At 43.2% G+C, this 20,321-nt stretch overlaps 1 protein-coding gene and 1 long non-coding RNA gene across 2 annotated transcripts in view; one reads left to right on the top strand and one right to left on the bottom strand.

Moving 5' to 3' along the window:
- The window catches only part of MAML2 (mastermind like transcriptional coactivator 2), a 409,143-nt gene that overhangs the window by 17,115 nt on the left and 371,707 nt on the right, over nt 1–20,321 (top strand). The gene's annotated exons all lie outside the window — the stretch shown is intronic.
- Nucleotides 8,518–15,851, bottom strand: LOC120876187. The gene is made up of 2 exons (XR_005724124.1): nt 15,578–15,851; nt 8,518–8,882 (listed from the first exon to the last, which is right to left on the bottom strand). It is a non-coding gene; the product is annotated as an uncharacterized LOC120876187 (long non-coding RNA).

A 20,321-nucleotide genomic window follows, 5' to 3' on the forward strand; every position in this document is an offset into this window, starting at 1 on the left:
AACCGGCTAAGGCTTGCACATGTGATTGCCACACTGCACCGTGTAATTTCAGACAGCAAAACCTGTGTGCTGGTGGTATTATCCTATTTGGTTGTTTCACAGAAGTGTTGAAAAAGAGCAAAGTACAGACACAAGGGTAAATGAGGAAGGGCAGCGGTCCTCCTGACAGAAACACCAGGCACAAGTGCGCGTTTAGGAAAGTTGCCCCCAAGTCCTGGAGCCATTGCACCGACAAGAGCTTCCTTTTCTCGCTTAGATTCTTTGCATGTGGGTCTTTTTGCAGGCTCAGTCCCCCAGAGAGAGATTCTGAGCTGTCTTTGTGCTAAATTAAACATCAGTGTTCTCCTTGGGAACCTGATCTTCCAAAGACTAGGCAACAATATCTTTCAGAGAACGTTCTCAGCTCCCTCAGGAAGAGACCAGCTCAAGAGCCTTCTTGCCTCCACTGTCGGCTTCACTGCTATGAATGTGTGTTGTATGGGAAATGTTTTGTCTAACCTGGTCTAGATGCGCTTAGAGCAAGGACTTGTACTTTTATTCTTGGTATAATGTGGGAGGACCCACGCCGTCTTAGAATATAATAAATGGAGATGATCAGAACAGCACCCAGATCATGGAAGATTTCAACCACCCATGGGAAGGACGTTTCTCTGCTCACTACCAGCCCCCTCCCCCAATTCCAAACCTACAGCAATGAAAGAGGGAGTATGTGGCAAAATAGAAGCCATCTCATTTCTAACCTTCTCTCATCTCCATCTTGCCCCTCCCCCAAGAGGGCTATTGGTCTAAAAATAGACACTATTCTATCAAGGTATACAGTCTGTAAGCCCTTTGAGAGATAACGGATCAAACCCTTTTCTCACAAGTGAAAAAATTAAGACCCATTTAAAAGCAAACACTCCAGGTTCCAGTAGCAGTAGAGATAGAGCTAGAAGTTTTCTGACATCTATTCCCGGTTATAAAAAGTAGTCCCATTAATAAATCTATAAAAAGAACACTGAGGGATAGTGCGGGATTTATATTCAAGGTTTGCAATGCAGAAGACCCCGGTTCGACTCCTGGGTTGGGAAGGTCCTCTGAAGAAAGGATCGGATACCCCACTCCAGTGTTCTTGGGTTTCCCTGGTGGCTCAGCTGGTAAAGAATCCACCTGCAATGCAGGAGACTTGGGTTTGATCCCTGGGTTGGGAAGATCCCCTGGAGAAGGGAAAGGCTACCCACTCCAGTATTCTGGCCTGGAGAATTCCATAGGCTCTATAGTCCATGGGGTCGCAAAGAGTCAGACGCGACTGAACGACTTTCACTTCACTTTGGTTGTAGAAGGAACACAGAGTTCAGAGCTTATGGTGAATTGTTTTTTAAGTGATCCCATGATTCCTTCCATGCCATATACCCCTTTGTAACGTGACTTTAACTCTCCTTCCATTGGGAAGTGGATGCTCTTTCTTCCCTTGAGCCTTGAATAGCGTTGTGACTTGTTCTAACCAAAAGTATGACAGAAAATGGCATCGTGCTACTTCTGAGGATGGGCTTTAAGAAGTCCTTCTGGATTTAAAATTTGTTAAGGGGAAGTCTTAAGTGTTCTTACCATGAATAAACAAATAAGTAAATAAAAATAGAGAACAGGAGAAAACTTTGGGAAGTGATGGATATGTTTTTGACATTGATGGTGATGATTGTTTTCTGGGTGTTTACTTATTCCCAGCTCATTGAGTTTTATATGTTAAATAGATACAGCTCTTTATTGTCAGTCATACTTTAGTAAAATGGCAAACAAACCAACAGAAAAATAAAACAACCTGCTTGGGACACTGAGACCACCGTATCATGAAGCTGGGCTCGCCAGCTGGAAGATGAGTGTCCACATGCTGAGAACCGAGGTGCCCCAGCCTCCCACCAGCACCCACTGCCAACACAGGAGTGAGGCCATCTTAGTTCAGCCAGTCCTCCAGCTCAGTGCAGCCAGGTGAGTGAATGGGCCCCGGTGGGGTCAGCAGAGGACCTGCCCAGACAGCTTAGAGGATCATGGGAAATATTGCATAACTGCTTCAAGCCACTAAGTTTTGAGGGTGGTTTGCAACTTAGTAGCAGTTGACTGAATCAGAACCAGAAAACCTTAGCATGGAAGACAGCATACTCTCTTAGGTGTATTACCCCAGGACTGGTTACTTAACATCTTTGAAGACTCACTTTCTGCTTTTTGTGATAATAGAAATTATCTCCAAAGGTTGTGAGGATTGTATGATGATAATAACACATAAAAGAACCCAGCATGTTGCCTGGCACATGGTAGAGCTTAACAGACATTAGTTTCCTTGCTTCGTCCTTAGTCTCTTCACCTTGTATTATAATTCAGCTCCCCACTCTGCTATTTTACCATCTCACTTTCACTTCATGGACATCAGTGTCCTCATAGGCTCCACCAGCTCACCGCTCCTCTGCACAATTTATTTTTTCCCTTCTGGATGACGACTTGGTGCTGTCATTCCTCCTAAGTACCAAATTTCCAGTGATTCTTGTTACACTTCACAGAACACATCTGCCTTCAGTTGTCTCCTCTTGAAACAGAAAAGGGTTAACCTCATAAAGACGTCACTGCCCTTGCACTCTTATGCTGCCCTTGGGAGAGTCAAGCAGCACAGCAGATATATATCGGCAATGTAATTGCCTTCGGTCTTCTGGGTCACAGAAGACTTTGCCAGTGAGTATGGCGCCTGGGGGAAAGTAAGCGTATTCTGTCTTTGAAGAGAAGAGTGTCTAATGTCTACCCTTGTTGTTGTTTTTGTATTTTTTTTTTTTTTTTGGTAACAAATTATTCTGAGTGCCTCATGTTTTCCCTCTATGCATCACAATAAATGAACAAATAAATAAAGAGTGAGTGATATAGTAATACTATATTTTCCTTCTTATACTTATTAGTGATAATTGAGAGGACTGGCCTGGGAATTGAATGTTGAAGGTCCCCGTGATCCCACTGATACCAACTAGTAGCAACTTGGTCAAGTCCTTTTACATCCCTGGGTGCTAACTTTCCTTCTTGGAAAAACAGTGAGGAGCACTTGATGTCTTGGTCTGCCTCTGCGGCCCCGTTTTCAGCTGATACACTTTGAATAACTTTCCTGATATTTTGCTTCTGTTTTTCAACCTTCAATTTCTCCTTAAATGTATCTGCTAGGAAGAATGGAGGGGCTCCCAGGTGGCTCAGTGGTAAAGAATCTGCCTGCCAAGCATTGAGCGCCAAAGCATTGATGCTTTTGAACTGTGGAGTTGGTGATGAACAGGGAAGCCTGGTGTGCTGCAGTCCATGGGGTCGGACACAACTGAGAAACTGAACTGCCAAGCAGGAGATGCTGCTTTGATCCCTGGGTGGGGAAGAACCCCTGGGGCAGAAATGGCAATTCACTCCAATATTTTCGCCTGGTAAATCTCATGGACAGAGGAAACTGGCAGGCTATAGTCCATAGGGCTGAAAAGAGTTGGACACAACTGAGTGACTGAGTGTGAACAGGAAGAAGGGAAAGAAGAGGTGACAAGGGTGAAAATGTTTTGTTTTAGTTTTTAGAGGAAGTGTTCATGAGGAGGGTCCCAAGTAATCTTGGAAGCAAGGTCCAGCCAGCTGTGGCAGAGGGCAAGGGCACAGCCGTGTTAACTGCTCAGCACTGTTCCTAGAAGTCATGAACACGTAACTAAACATTGTTGTTCAGTAGCTAAGTCCTGTCCGACTCTTCAATGTCATGGACTCCAGCCCGCCAGGCTCCTCCGTCCTCCACTTTCTCCAAGTGTTTGCTCAAATTCATGTCCGTTGAATCAGTGATGCTATCTAACCATCTCATCCTCTGCTTTTGCCTCCAGTCTTTTCCAGCATCAGGGTCTTTTCCAGTGAGTCAGCTCTTCACATCAGGTGGCCAAAGTATTGGAGCTTCAACTGCAACATCAGTCCTTCCAATGAATATTCAGGTTGATTTCCTTTAGGATTGAGTGACTTGATCTCCTTGCTGTCCAAAGGACTATATCACACTATGAAAGTGAAAGTGGAAGTCACTCAGTCGTGTCTGACTCTTTGCGACCTCTTGGACTATACAGTCCATGGAATTCTCCAGGCCAGAATGCCAGAGTGGGTAGCCTTCCCCTTCTCCAGGGGAATCTTCCCAACCCAGGGATCGAACCCAGGTCTCCCACATTGCAGTCAGATTCTTTACCAGCTGAGCCACAAGGGAAGCTCAACAATACTGGAGTGGGTAGCCTATTCCTTCTCCAGTGGATCTTCCCAACCCAGGAATCGAACTGGAGTCTCCTGCATTGCAGGCAGATTCTTTACTAACTGAGCATTTGATCTCCTTGCTGTCCAAAGGACTCAAAAGTCTACTGTATATCACTCTATATCAGACCCTATTTAATGGGATTTAGGATTCCAGTATGAGCAACACAGTTGTAGGACTAGAGTTTGATTTATTAAAATGACTTTGGGGGAAAAACACTAATTTTCTTCACCCAGATCCTCCCAGCTACACTTGGAACATTTCTGTGGGTAAAGAAGTTTTCCAATCTAGTACCCCTGTGAAGTAATTACAAGAAATATAAAATGTAAACTGAAAATAAAAATATTCTCGTAGAGCCTTCCTTCCTCAAAAATTGAGTAATCTTTTTTCTGTATGTGTCAGTCTCTCCATCTGTCTGTCTCTCTTTCATATACACACAACAATTGAAAAATGTGGATTAATGGATGGGATTTTATATGTCACCACTTCATTTTTAAAACATGTTTCTGCTTTAAATGGGAACTACAAAAGAGAGTCACTGAGAAATTGACCTGGAGGAGGGGAATTCAATCCATTGCCTCCGTTTATTTGTCCCCCGTATCACTAAAACCCTAAACAGAGAGTGTAATCATCTATTTTGCAAGGGCAGCCCTAAGCCCTTAAAACACAGATCTGTTTAAGGATTTAATAGAACTGGAAAAAAGAAATACACAGAATCTGCTCCAAACCAAGAAAGGAAAATTTACCCAACCAAATATTCAATCTTAAGAATTTCTTTAATAGTACCCTTTTCTTCCCTATCTCTTGATTTAGTTAGAGCACAGCTCTACAAATTGAATCTTTACAACTTCTAGAATCTTGGGGGCCTGTGGATCACATCTTTGGCTCCCGGTGAGTCCATTGCATTTTCTTTCACAAAGCAAGATCGGGCATTAGTTGTGGTTGCTGTTTATTTTGTTTTAAATGGTAGACACACTTGGCTTCTCTGTTAGAGCAGAGCCAGAAACATGGTGATATTTTTCCTGTGCATGCCTGCTAAGGCGCTTCAGTTGTGTCTGACTCTTGGCGACCCCGTGGATTGTAGCCTGCCAGGCTCCTCTGTCCATGGGATTCTCCAGGCAAGAATACTGGAGTGGGTTGCCATGCCCTCCTCCAGGGGATCTTCCTGACCCGGGATTGAACCCAAGTCTCTTTAATCTCCTGGATTCGCAGGTGGGTTCTTTACCAGTAGCACCACCTGGGATGCTGATAGTTTTCCTAGGAACTTCTAAACTCCTTAGCTTTACTTCTAAAATTTTTTTTTTTAAATTGAAAATGCTTCATATTACGTTTTGCAACCTAGCTTTTCTTTTTAAAAATTCTAAGATAAAGGAAGTTGTGTTGTTTTTTTACCCAGTAGACTGGGTATTAGTTTTGCTTGGAAAATGTGCCCCAAATTCTCATTACACACACAACGCCCTTTGTTTACCATGGTTATTTTTTCTCTATATAATATAGTATTATTAGTATGTATAGACACAAGTTGATTATATGGGTGACTTTACAGAGAAAATAGAAGTGAGGAAATGTATGAAAGAATATAGGGAAAATTCTTTTGAAAGGAAGTTGCTCCAGAAGACAAGAGTATGCTAAATTGCAGAAAGTAAGAAAGAGAATATTATATCCCAGTGCTAAGTATGGAGTGACAGTTCTCCATTTGGTCCAAATTTCACTGCTAACTAACAGCATGACCTTGGGACCAGTCCTCTTTTGTTTCTTAGTATCCCTGTCTGCAACACCAAAGATTTGCATTTATCAGCGCTTTGCTTGGTTGGATTATTCTTGAAATACACTTTTTGGCCTATGTACCACCTCCTTGGCGAGACCTCCCTGGCTGCTCTAACTCATGTAGACATACATGATTGATCTCTTCTCTCTTGTCTTCCCCTATCCCTTTCATAGAGGTTTTGTTGTCTTCATAATTTTTATCACTGTCTGAGTTCATGTTGATTCCTTATTTATTGTACACCTCCTGTCTTTCTCCACGGGATATAAGCTGTATGAGACCAGGGATCTTGTCAGTCTTGTTCACCCCATGTATTCCCAGCCCTGAGCAGTTCCTGGAATGTTTTGGATTCATAGTAAATATTCATCATGTGAATGACTAGGATTAGTGACTTTTAAACTAGAAATGTCTTATGAATCCTTCAGGGATGGAAGTAGGAAAGAGATGGAGGAACATGTGATGGGCCTCCAGAGTCTCCACTGCCTGTTTAATTATGGGTATATTATATATATGTATATATATTATTTATATAATATATATAGTATATATTTATATATACAAAGTTGTGTGGGGGCTTCCCAGGTGGCTCAATGGTAAAGAATCTCCTGCAAATCAGGAAATGTGGGTTCGATCTCTGGGTCGGGAAGATCTCCTGGAGAAGGAGATGGCAGCCCACTCCAATATTCTTGCCTGGGAAATCGTATGGACAGAGGAGCCTAGTGGGCTACTGGGCATGGGCTCACAGAAGCGTCAGACATGACTTAGCAACTAAACAACATATATAATTATATATGCAACCCCGTGGACTGTAGCCTACCAGGCTTCTCCGTCCATGGGATTCTCCAGGCAAGAATACTGGAGTGGGTTACCATTTCCTTCACCAGGGGATCTTCCCGACCCAGGGATTGAACCTGGGTCTCCCTCATTGGAGGCAGACGCTTTAACCTCTGAGTCACCAGGGAAGCTCATATAATATATACACATATGTAAATAATATAGACATATGAGTAAAAACTTAGTAAGATATATATATATATAAAGCATGTATAACATATATATAAACACTAAGGCACATGTGTATATCTATATTATATATAATATATATAAACATCTTTATGTCTTTATATATATGTGTATATATATATAAAGTCAGGCATATATTTATATGCCTTAATGTGATTAAAAACATGGCTCCAGTGCCACAGTTATTTGAAGGATAAAGGGACATGATGATCTAAGATTGTTCCTAGATTGTAATTTTGTAGATTAATTTTTGTAGATTAATTAATTTTCTACTATCTCATGAGTAGAAAATATTGGTGCAAAGGAAAAGATTATGGAGTAGATGTGACACATATTGAGCTCCTACTGTATGCTGGGTCCTGTGTCAGGCCCTTGGACCACACAGGAGAGACAGAGTTCCTGTTGGATGGAGTTTATATTTTAATGGGAAAGGGTGTAGGAACAGAGGGTAAGCAAAGGAATGATCCGTTTAACTAGTAATACAATAATGCACAGCTCTTTGGTCCTTAAGTGGCTGACTGGAGATGGATCTGTGTTGATTAAAAGGAAGCAAGCACTCTGGGAGGTGGAAAGTGATGACCCTAAATGGTTACCCTCAGAGCTGGGAGATGGGCTCTTTGGCCGGTGCCTGCTCTGAGCTGGGACAGCTGCCCGCACAGGGGTTCTGCCGGTCCAGGCCGGGTGCTGCTTTGGCCAGGCTGTGCAAGATGCTGGTTCTGATGCTACTAGTGAGGGAAGCCACTTTCTGTTCCCTGGAGCGATTGTGATCATTTTGTTGGATGTCGGAGAAATGGCTGAAAGGCTCCTTTGGAGGAAAAGAAGAATATTATCTGTCTTTAGCCATAGAAACAGAAAAGCAACGATCAGGAAGTTAGCACCAGGACCGAAAGGAGACAGAAGCACAGCAGGATGTCAGACAGCAGGCAGAAGTGGGGCCTGGCGTTTGCAACAGTCACCGTCATGTCTCCCTACATGTACACAAGTCATACAGTTCTCACAGAAACTCTGTGCTGCGAATACCATGAGTGTAGCTTTTTTATTCTAATTATGGGAAACAAAGTCAGAGCAGCTGAGGAATGCTAATAATATCTTACTTTTGAATAGCAAATCTGGTTTGTCACATGTGTATACACAAGCTATCTCTGTTTATCCCCTGGGGTATTATTATACCCATTTTAGAGACAGCTAAGTGTCTCCCTGGCCTGTGCTAACTCCGCTAGTGACCAGAGCCGTCCTGACCCCTGGGTTCTGCGGGGCGCCCAGCTGGCAGAGTGCAGTAGCTGGGCCCCAAATGCACCACTGAATTTGCATCTACGATGAGGACATGAGTGTCTTGAGCTCCCAGAAGCACACCCACGCATATTTTTGAAGCAATGACTCGCCTAGAAAGAATGGCAGTCATGAATGGCATGAGGATGTCAGACACCCTGGGCACATCCAATCTAGAATAAGAGAAACTGGAAAAAGAGAGTCTTGCTTTGTTTTGTTTTTTTAATTCATTAATTTGTCAGAATACAAGTTGAAGTGAGAAAACTGTTTTAATTCATGAAAGCCTACACTTTATTTCTTATGAGTCTGATGAGTCAACCCGCAGGTCTGGGGAAAAAGGACTCCAAGGTTACTATGAAGAAAAACTTGATCTTGAATCAAAGAAGCAGATTCATCTCTAAAACCAAGATTGGTCTAAATTTTTCTCCTTGCTGTTGCTTATTTTGGATGCAGATCTTAGACGGAGCTTAAAGGAGAGACCAGCAGCTCTCTGCTGAAAAGTGATTTTGAATGTACTCAGATCCAGGTTGAAGGTGTTTTCCAGGCTGATGAGTGTCTTCTCAGTACCTCGAGAAAATATAGGTGTTCGTAATTGTTAGAATTTTTGTTTCAAGATGGGTGCCTAATTTTCTATGTAGTTCCACTATTACAGAGTATCAAACCTCTTGTAAACAAGCGTTTGGTAAATGTTTGTTGAACTAAACTGTGGTGAGCATGCTTTATTGAAGGGACCCAATCCTTTATAGTTCTGTGATTAAATGTACAGTGCACCAACTATGAAACATTGATCTTTAAGATATTCTTTTGGTTCAATATTTTAAAATTACACTTACTAAGTGTAACATGTCAGGCACTCTTCTAAGTGTTTTTTTTTGAATATTAACATAATTCATGATGAAGTAGGTAGGCGTGACCTTATCTCGACTGGATAGATGAGGAAGTTGAGGCATAGATGGAGATATTGGCCAGGTCATTCAATCATGCATGTGGCGTCCAGGTATGAACAGAGTGAATGATGCCACTGCCCATGTATATAGTCATGGTAAACGACTACATCTAGGAGAAGGCAATTATACAATGTCACACTCCAGCTCACACATGACCCAGGCTTGAGTTTGGAAGCCACGTTCAATGAGACATTTGAAAGTCAATAATGATTAGGATCATCGTCTGAAATGTAGATAGAATTCAGAATGAATGCCTACGGGCCACAGATTATTCTTTGAGACAGTTGCCATTTTCCCATTTTTTTTTAAAGATAGAAAGTCCTTGAACATATAGGATCTGTGAGTAACAAATATGTTTCAACTTGCATGCCAGGGGAAATTGGTAGTAGTTACCCAGAGGACTGCCTAAAGGATTCTAAGGCAATATTCAAACTGGGTGGGAAAGAGGGCTATGGTGGTTCATTACTGATACCCTCAAGATTCAGGAATCCAAACCTAGAGGATCTTGAATATAGATTCCTGGTGAAATGTTGACTTTTCCCATGGAGGAATGTATCAAGAACTGATTACACTGTGAGTGGGCCCTTTATAGAAGAAATTTAGGTTTACATTAGTTCATTGGAACTTAAAAGCCTCTTGATGAAAGTGAAAGAGGAGAGTGAAAAAGTTGGCTTAAAGCTCAACATTCAGAAAACTAAGATCATGGCATCTGGTCCCATCACTTCAAGGCAAATAGATGGGGAAACAGTGGAAATAGAGTCAGACTTTATTTTGAGGGGCTCCAAAATCACTGCAGATGGTGATTGCAGCCATGAAATTAAAAGACGCTTACTCCTTAGAAGGAAAGTTATGACTAACCTAGATAGCATATTGAAAAGCAGAGACATTACTTTGCCAACAAAGGTCCATCTAGTCAAGGCTATGGTTTTTCCAGTCGTCATGTATGGATGTGAGTGTTGGACTGTGAAGAAAGCTGAATGCCGAAGAATTGATGCTTTTGAACTGTAGTGTTGGAGAAGACTCTTGCGAGTCCCTTGGACTTCAAGGAGATCCAACCAATCCATCCTAAAGATCAGTCCTGGGTGTTCATTGGAAGGACTGATGCTGAAGCTGAAACTCCAGTACTTTGGCCACCTCATGCGAAGAGTTGACTCATTGGAAAAGACTCTGATGCTGGGAGGGATCGGGGGCAGGAGGAGAAGGGGACGACAGAGGATGAGATGGCTGGATGGCATCATCGACTCGATGGGACATGAGTTTGAGTGAACTCTGGAAGTTGGTGATGGACAGGGAGGCCTGGCGTGCTGTGATTCATGGGGTCGCAAAGAGTCAGACACGACTGAGCGACTGAACTGACTGAAGTTCGTTGGTGGTATCTTGAAGACAGTGAATCCCATGAAGACATTATAACATCTGCTTTCTCTTGAGAGCTCAGATAAGGTCACTGAGGCTTTCTTCAGGATTTTGTAGGTACAGTGCAAACTCAGTTGCACTCCTCCCTGACTTGCAATAAGATTACCACACCCCTAGCCCCCTTTGACATGGAAATTCGGGACATGCCATTACTCATGGTCAATATTCTGAAGGAAATCCATTTTAGGTAGAAGCAGAGACAGAAACAATGTAGAAATGGGCAAGTCATGCCCTCAGTGTAAGTGAGGTCAATGGAACTTTCATTAGGGGATCAAATCCTGCTATAATTGCTTTTAAAACATTTTCAACAAATTTGTGTTGAGCTATTGTATTCAGCCCACAGTTGGCACCAGGAATGGAGTGGCTCTGTGTCTTTTGGAAAGTATTTGCATATTATCAAGAGCCTGCTTTCACCCTGGAACAGCAGTCGCCAATGTTTTTGGCACCAGGGACTAGTTTTGTGGAAGTCATTTTTTCCACGCATCCAAGAAGTAGGGAGAGGAGATGGTTCAGGAGGTAATGTGAGTGATGGGAAGTGATGGGGAACTGCAGATGAAGCTTTGCTTGCTTGTGCCCTGCTCACCTCCTGCTCTGCAGCCCAGTCCCTAAAAGTTTACAGCCTTGTGGACAGGGGAGGTGAGCTGGGGTTGGAGACCCCTGCCCTAGAAGATAAAGAATGTAGCGTCTTGAGTTTTGGCACTCCCTGAATTGAATGCAGAATTTTGTGTGATGATGTACACACATTTTCCATGCGAACCTGGTCCATAGCTTTGTCAGATTATCCAAAAATTCCAAGGGCCAAAGAACCTGGAGCTGAGGCTTGTGGTTTTGGGAAGAAGAGTCCAGGGAAACTAGGGTAGTATGATTCTTCAGTCTGCACAGGGCAGCCAGTTCTCAGAGATCTGGATGTTTCATTTCTTTTGCGTATTGTTCATTCTGGCTCCAGGAATCTGAATAACAAGCAAGGTTTCTTCATGCCTAACGTAGTTCCTTTAATTTGGACTTTTGTTATCTATTTTGTTATCTATCTAAAGGTTTTCTTCTTTCCAAAAGGCAAGCAATCCTCAGGTAGTGGCTGGACTCTCCATTCTGTTTTGCTGTGTTGTTATGAGCCCCATCCTGCAATGTTTTCCTTTGTTTTTAAGTGACCGCCCACCATTTTGAGCCTTCCTTCCCTCCCACCTTGACCTTTTAACTCCAAATTTACGTCTCAGTGTCATCGTGGGGAACTTTGCGATGGAAAGGGAAAAGCTGAATTGCAGCTTCATCTCGGGGATTTTTCATAGTAACACTGACTCTTTATTATTAGCTGTGCACTCCAGGCTGCTGGAGTTCGTATTTTGGCAGTAGACCATCAAACACCCTATTTTTAAGAGCCTTTAACTTAGTTGTAAACATGTGCTGTGACTGGGAACTCGCTTTCTTTACTCATATTTACCAAAAGTGGTTTAACTGTTGAAAAGTTGTTATAGAAAAAAAAAAAAGCTCAGACTTTGGAACTGTTTTTCCACTCATCTAACTCAAAACTCTGTGCAATCTAAAAAAAGAAAACTTGGCATTTAGTTGCTTAATTTGATGGTCCAGTCATATTGGTAATTTGAGGGGAGAAAGGAATGGAGCTGCTAGGTCATTTTACTTTGACATGTGCCCATCAGACTTGCGTGGAGGGAATAATGGTTGCTACACTTGTTTACATGGTTGACCAGAACGGCTCAAAGAAAAGCAGTCCAATACACAGAGTAAATTGCTTATGTCCTTACAATCTTCTATATTTAGAATAAAAGCTTTCTATGGACACATTTCCTGCACACTCTTAATTCTGCAGACGGTACTGGTCCCATTAAGATAATATAAATAATACCCCAAACTCATCAGCGTGCACCTATATACATGGATCATTGATGCCTGGGGACCTTAAAGTCTTATTGAGAAATTTGGTGAAGGAATCACAAATATGTTTATTTCTTTCATCTCTGGGAGGAATTTCAGCAAGTATAACAAAACACATTTTAATCTTTTGAAGAGAATGTGACTTATAGCCCTAAAGCTTAAGGAATTCAAATGTTCAAAAAGAGGGGTTCAACTTTGACGTCTTCCACTTGTGATTTAAGATTCTAAAAGTAAAGTTAGGCAAATTCTTGTGCTCCATCATAAGAGAAATACCAGCTTTCCTTGAGGGTTGAGCCTTTCTTGAAATCTTTTGCAACAGAGGAAAGTAACTGTGCTTCCAAGGTTGGCCGCATTTACAAGGCGGAGAGAATAAACACACACGAGAGTGTGTGTGTTTCAGGGGTCATGAGCCCAGTGGGCAGCCATATGCCATGGAAGATGTCTGGCTTGGTAATCTGGCCAGCTGAGGAGGGCATCTTTTCTGTGAAGATCCGGCTGGAAGGCATCTTTCCTCAGTGCTATTCTCAGCCCTCAGGCTGCCTCTAGCTGTTGCGTCCTCCCCACAGCCCACACAGGTGAGCACCTACCCCTGCAGCACGTGGATTCCACGATGTCTGAGGACACTGGCCTCCTTGGTCCTTGTCCCATGGTGTGTTGTCTCACTGCCACTCTTCCTGCTCCGACTTTTAAGTCACTCACCTTTTCTCGTGTTTTCAAAGACAAGAACCTTCTGGTCCTGGTGGACATTCCTTCCGTTAAACATGCACATGACCCTCACAAGCTCTTCTTGTCTCCCTCTTCTTGAAGTGATAACAAATGGAAGACTCTCATGTATGTAAACCCAGCAATTCACAAGAGCATGTCTCCATGCCAGAAGAACGCGAACAGGGCAAGAGGAGAGGAACACAGATGGCCTCAGAGTGGCCTTGTGCTGCTGCCACGTCTGCTCAGGGACAGGCCACGCCATTCTGCTAGGGTCATCTCCAGAGTCAATGAAATGGACTTCCTTCTCTTTTTTTTTTTTTAATGTGGACTGTCTTAGACTTGCTCAGACAGCAAAGCATCTACCTGCAGTGCAGGAGAGCCGAGTTCCATCCCTGGGTCGGGAAGATCCCCTGGAGGAGGGCATGGCAACCCACTCCAGTATTCTTGCCTGGAGAATCCCATGGACAGAGGAGCCTGGCGGGCTACAGCCTACAGGGTTGCAAAGAGTAGGACACAACCGAGCGACCTGCACTTCACTTTGATGTGGACCATTTTTAGTCTTTGTTGAGTTTGTTACAATATTGTTTCTGTTTTATGTTTGTTTGTCTTATTTGGTTTTCTGGCCAAGAGGCACGTGGGATCTTAATTCCCTGACCAGGGATCGAACCCACACCTCTGCATTAGAAGGTGAAGTCTTAACCACTGAGGCACCAGGGAAGTCCCTGAGCTTCTGTCTTGAGTTGCCATGAACCTGAGTATACCAGAGAGTTAGGGAATGAGCTAAAAATTGTGTTCTTTAGGCAACTGACCAGAGTTGCCTTAGGGCTGCAGTGATGCTGTAAGTGGTACGTTTCATAATGACCCTTTTCCGCTAGACTCCTGGTGCATCATCAGACCTTTGATTGTACTTCATTATTAGGTCTCCATCTCTTATCTCTTATCTCCTTGAACTATCCTGGAGGGTTCTCTGTAGCTTCTGCAGCATGATCTGATGGTTTTCACTGAGTACTTTTGCATAATCTTTTGAGCACAGTACCACTTTAGGTAATTTGCTGATTTCAGAAAAATCAAAACCAATTCTCTCTCAGGGCAAGTCTTCTCTATATGAGCTGTGATATGTTCATTGAGTTTGTGGTACTTATTACAACCTGAAAGGGATCTAATCATTTTGTTTAACGGGTTGTACTTCCTCCACTATTGAATGTGAGTTTATAAAAACTTAAAATAGAATTAAAATTAATTTAATATCAGCAGGAAAATTTTTCCTAAAGATCAGTAAGAATATCTCTTCCCTCCCATGGGAGAAGAGGGTACTTGCCCCTGATCTGAACCTCTTTCAGAATAAACAGAACCATAAGACCGCATCTGTACCCTCCTGTAGCTACAAATGTATACACATGACTGTTTAGTGAGTAGCAAAGAAAAAGTGGCCATCACAAATAAGAAGGACACATATTTATGTTTTTAAAACTTTCGGGTAGGAGAAGAATTTGCAGAATTAAATTCTTAGAATTCTCTGTAAAAATTTTTTAGCATGGATTTTTGTTCGAAAGTTGGATTTCTTGTTAATGAATAAAAAGATGAGTTGCTTGTATCAGTTATCTATTGATGCATAACAAATTACCCCAAAACTTAGCTGCTGACAGCAGTAAACACTTCCTGTCTCATGTAGTTTTAAGGGTCAGGACTTGGGGATTGCTAGTTCAAGGTGTCTTTGAGGTTGTAGTCACCTCAAGGATTGACTGAAGATGGGGAATCTACTTCTAAATTCACTCACATATTGGGATTGACAGGTAACAGAGTTATGTTTAAAACAGATAACCAACAGTGGCCTACTATACAGCACAGGGAACTCTGCTCAGTGTTATGCGGTAGCCTGGATAGGAGGGGAGTTTGTGGGAGAATGGATACATGTATGTGTATGGCTGGAGAAGGCAATGGCACCCCACTCCAGTGTTCTTGCCTGGAAAATCCCATGGACGGAGGAGCCTGGTAGGCTGCAGTCCATGGGGTTGCTGAGAGTTGGACACGACTCAGTGACTTCACTTTCACTTTTCACTTTCATGCATTGGAGAAGGAAATGGCAACCCACTCCAGTGTTCTTGCCTGGAGAATCCCAGGGACGGTGGAGCCTGAAGGGCTGTCGTCTATGGGGTCGCACAGAGTCGGACACAACTGAAGTGACTTAGCAGCAGCAGCAGCATAGGTATGGCTGAGTCCCTTTGCTGTCCTCCTGAAACTATTACAAACATTGTTAATTGGCTGTACTCCAATATAAAACAAAAAGTTAAAAAAAAATTTACTCACATGGCAGTTGGCAGGACCCAGTTCCTTGCTGGCTCTTGGTGCCTTGCCTCCTTGACCTCTCCATAGGCTGCATGTGTGTTCTCAGGTCACAGCAGCTCACTTCCCGTAGACAGGATGGGCCAAGAGGGAGAAAACCAGCTCGGGGATCACCATTTTTTACAACCTAATCTCGAAAGGGACACACATTTGCTTGCACCGTATTCTGTTGACCACATGGACCCACCCTGATACAGGGTGGGAGGAGAGAGCGCAAGACAGGAGCACCAAGAGCAGGTATTGTAGGGAACCATCTGGGAGGCTAGTTAATATATTAATGAGTAAACACTGGCCCATGAGCCAGGTTGCCATGTCCAAGAAAGATTATACTACTGACTATTCTAAAATTAGAGCTTTCATTCATTTCACTTGTGTTTATTGAGAGCCAGCTATGGGCACTTGGGATACATGAGGGAATAAAACAAAGGTCCTCACCTTCATGAATCTTACACTCTTGTTTTATATTCTGCTTTGCATGTAGCAGATTCCATGGATATGTGGGTCCAGGTGATTACAGTAAGTACCTGGACTTCACACCATTGTTGCAGGAGGGCTTTCATTTGACCAGCTTCAACTGGAACAGGGGTAACTATTTGATCAGCCAGAATAAAGGTAGACTTCTTGAAATATGTCATAACAATATAATCTCTCTAGTGATTGCATTCTTTTATTCACTCGCTATCTTAAATGATGACTTCTTTGTCTTTGATCACTGAGTGAGGAAGTAGAGTACATTACTTAAGAATTAAGGGAAGTAGCATGCATTACATAAGAATAAAGGTTTGAGGGTCATACCCTCCCAGATTTGAGTCACACTAGTCTACTTTCTTACTGTTCTCCCTTGGGTGTGTTGCTTAACTCCTCTGAGTCTCAGTTTTGTCATCTGTAAAATGGTGCGAACAATGTCATCCTTCTTGGAGCTGTAAGCCATAAATAACTGAAAGCACTCATCTTAAGATTTGGTACAGATATCACTCAGTTTTATCTGCCTTTTCTTCATTCTGACTGCATCTGTATACTGCACACAGACTCATTACCAAAGGTGCTGTCAGAAGTGACCCCTAGTTCAACCCACACTAAACCATTCAAGACATTAAGAAGCATTGTGATGTTAGTTCCAGAAGTATAGCTGCTGCTAGTGTGTAAGTGGGAAGAATAGCTCAATCTGGGCTTCATAATTTGTGCTGAAGCCTTTGGTTGATCATCAGGACTTCATCATTTAGAAGTGTAAAAATATTTTCAATATCCACCTGCTGGTTTCCTACTGATGCTGTTTCTGATGAATATATTTTACTGATAAGTCATCTGTCAACAAAGGAACCTGGAGAAGATAGACTCACGTGCTCAGGGGTTTCTCTCTCATATTAGTCTTGGGCCCCTGAGCTTGGAAACCCCTGATTTTTCACTGAGCAGGCAGCTGCTTCCTATCACAGAGATGCCTGCCTTCCCAAGGCTGGGAAGCCTGTGGCCTCGCTCTGGGTTCCTCTCTCACTTTCCTTCCTGGAGTAATACCATTATAGAAACTGGCAGTGAGAAGGAAGGGACCCTTGTGACTGCCAGCCCCGGAAAGAATACACAGATTGAGCAGCTAGGTATATTTTAGTGGAGGGAAAAGTGTTAGTCACTCAGTTGTGTATGATTCATTGCGACCCCATGAACTACAACCCATCAGGGATCCTGTCCATGGGATTCTCCAGGCAAGAATACTGGTGTGGGTAGCCATTTGCTTCTCCAGGGAATCTTCCCAACCCTGGGATCGAACCTGGGTCTCTTGCATTGCAGGCAGATTCTTTACCGTCTGAACCACCAGGGAGGCTTGGGAGGTGCAGTATAATACTTGGAGATGTCTGGTAATCTGCAACTCTGTGCATTTTACACACCCCACCCCGTTTCCCTGGGCAAGAAATCTATACATGGGTGATACATAATCCCCTCAACCATTGAAAGACATGAACAAATGTGACCAATTTCCAGGCAGTTGTGGGCTCTGGACTCTGGATTAGTTTAAGAGGAAAGGAATTCTGAAGACACCAGGATGGTGGAGAGGATGGGGGAGCAAGGAACAGATACTTGAAGTCAAACAGTCTTGAGTTTGAATCCTGACTCTGATACTGTGACCTTGAGGAATGGTATTTTTTAACCTATTCAAGCCTATTCATATAGAAAATTAAAATAATACCAACCTGCGAGAGTATGAAAATCACCTAGCCACTTGAACAATAAAAAAATAAAGCAGAAAAAGAAGATCCCAGAAAGCATTTTTTTCTTCCCTACACTCTATCAGTTTTCTAAGTTAATCAATGTAGATCATCACATTGTTCTTCTCAGGAAAAGATATTTGCAGCTTCCAGGACTTCAGTTCTCAGCACTACTGTACATAGCAGTCACTGGGGAGTGTGTTAAATTGCTGAGCTCCACCAGCAGAAATTCAGAAGCTCTGAAGTGGGATCTTTCTAGAAGGGTCTCAAGCCACATTTGGAGGCACAGGCTTCGGAATAACTCCAAGTCTTGTAAAGTTTTGAAATCACCTCGGCTTAAACATCTCAGGCATTTGTGGAGATCAGATGGGAAACACATTCTTTTAGCTTTTGAACCATAGGTATTTTAGCTGTCGGTGATTCCCTGTGCCTTCTGGGTGCTTTGGAAGGCACCAAAGCAGAGATTTGTGAAGGTGCACCTTCCATTCTGCGGAAAATCTGCCAGCTTACTGTGTGACCTGGATGGAACCATTTACTACTTTCCATGGGCACCATTTAAAAATGCAGGCATGAACGAGACACCCAGGAATATCTGTGGAATGTAGGCCTGAAGCTGAACGACAAGTAAAACCAAGGGCTTGGAAAGATAAGGAAGGCCAAGAGGCTGAGTGGTTAACCTTGAAATGGGACTTCCCACCATGGCAGGAAGGACACCTGGAGCCCCAACAGCAGAGGAATCATCTGATTCTCTGATCTCTGTCTGCTGGATCGTTTTCTAGATTCCTCCATGACATAGCTTGAATCCCCTGTCTGGTCGCCATCTTGGCCCAAGTCAGTACCTTCTCTACCCTCAGCTGCTGCAACTGCCAGTGAGCCCATGTCCCTGTTGGTACACATGCAGCCACACAAGGGACCTTGCTACAGGAAAGCGTACACGTCATGTGTGTGCATGTATGCTAAGTTGCTTCAGTCATGTCCAGCTCTTTGAGACCCCATGGACCATAGCCCACCAGGCTCCTCTGTCCATGGAATTTTCCAGGCAAGAATACTAGAGTGGGTTGCCATGCCCTCCTCCAGGGGATCTTCCCCACCCAGGGATCTAACCTGCATTTCTTAGGTCTCCTGTATTGGCAGGCAGATTCTTTACCATCTTAGCCACCAGGGAAGCCCATACCCTCTGCTTCACAACCTGCCCCTGCTTCAAAGTCTTCAGTGGCCACCTGTTGCATTTAAAATAAAGTCCAAACCCTTTGCCCAACCATATGAGTCCTGCACAGTCTGCTCCTTGCTGTATTTCTCAAGCCACCCTTGCCCTGGCTTACCATGCTCCAGCCACGTGTGGAACACTTATCTATCCAAGTGAGTCAAGGTCTTTCCTTCCTAGAGCCCTTTCTTGGGTGATTTCTCTAACTTGTCACCTAACTGGCTCCCACTTAATTTTTAGATTCCTACTTAAATCATGGTCTTGCTAAACATTCCTTCCAAAGAGGTTTCTTTCCTGATATTCTGTATTTTTGCCCTTTCTTTGTCTTCTATACAACAGTCATTACAATTTGCATCGTCTTTTTAAAATTTGGAGAAGGAAATGGCAACCCATTCCAGTATTCTTGCCTGGAAAATCCCATGGACAGAGGAACCTGGTGGGCTACAGTCCATGGAGTCTCAAACAGTCGGACACAACTGAGCGACTAACACACACACTTTAAAATTGACATTTTTTCCCCCATTTTGGTCCATCATCCTCTTTAGAGGACATTCTCTTCTTCACCAGTGTATCTGTGGTGAGTATTTAGTCGCTTGTGGAATGAGCAGAGGTACTCTGACTTACTAGGGTAAGAAGAAGGATTTATTAGCGGGCATAACTGCTTCTGTTTTATAAGCAGTCATCCCTCTAGAATATTCCGTGGAAGGCAATGTAGAAATGTGCCACAGGTGACTCACTGACCCAAACTGAAATTCGAGGAACCATAGATCCTCTGATTCTGTTCTTCAGAGAAGTCACAGGCTGACATATTGCCCAAGTGAGAGCAAGGCTGGGTCCATGTGATAGAACATGCGATTATTACAGTTCACTGGTGCTTTTGGCAACTTTCTTGGCTCAGTCTGACTGTTGATCTGACCATTGGAGGAAAGAAATGCATTCTGAAGTTAAGTTATAGAAAACTGAAGCGTGTTTCGACAGGAGCAGTATCTCTACAACTTCCTTGCAGCCAGCCCCTTTGTGCCTGTGGACACTTAAGGTGAGCTGCATAGCCCAGCGCAGGGTGATAAGGAGGTTTTGGGCCAGATGTCCTCAGGGCCACGCCAGACTGCTCCCTTCTCTGTTGGATCTTCTGGGTACCATGAAGGAGGAGAGTGTGTCATTCTGATCTGTCAGTATAGGTGAGTGAATGCTATCTGAGGACAAACCACTAGCATTGACCAAGAGAACATGAAAACACTCTGATTTCAAAAGAGACAGAAATCTTTAAAGGGGCATATGAAAGAAATGTGGAAGCCATTCTCAACAT

This window comes from Oryx dammah, unplaced genomic scaffold (genome assembly GCF_014754425.2).
Source record: "Oryx dammah isolate SB20612 unplaced genomic scaffold, SCBI_Odam_1.1 HiC_scaffold_17, whole genome shotgun sequence".
NCBI lineage: Eukaryota > Metazoa > Chordata > Mammalia > Artiodactyla > Bovidae > Oryx > Oryx dammah.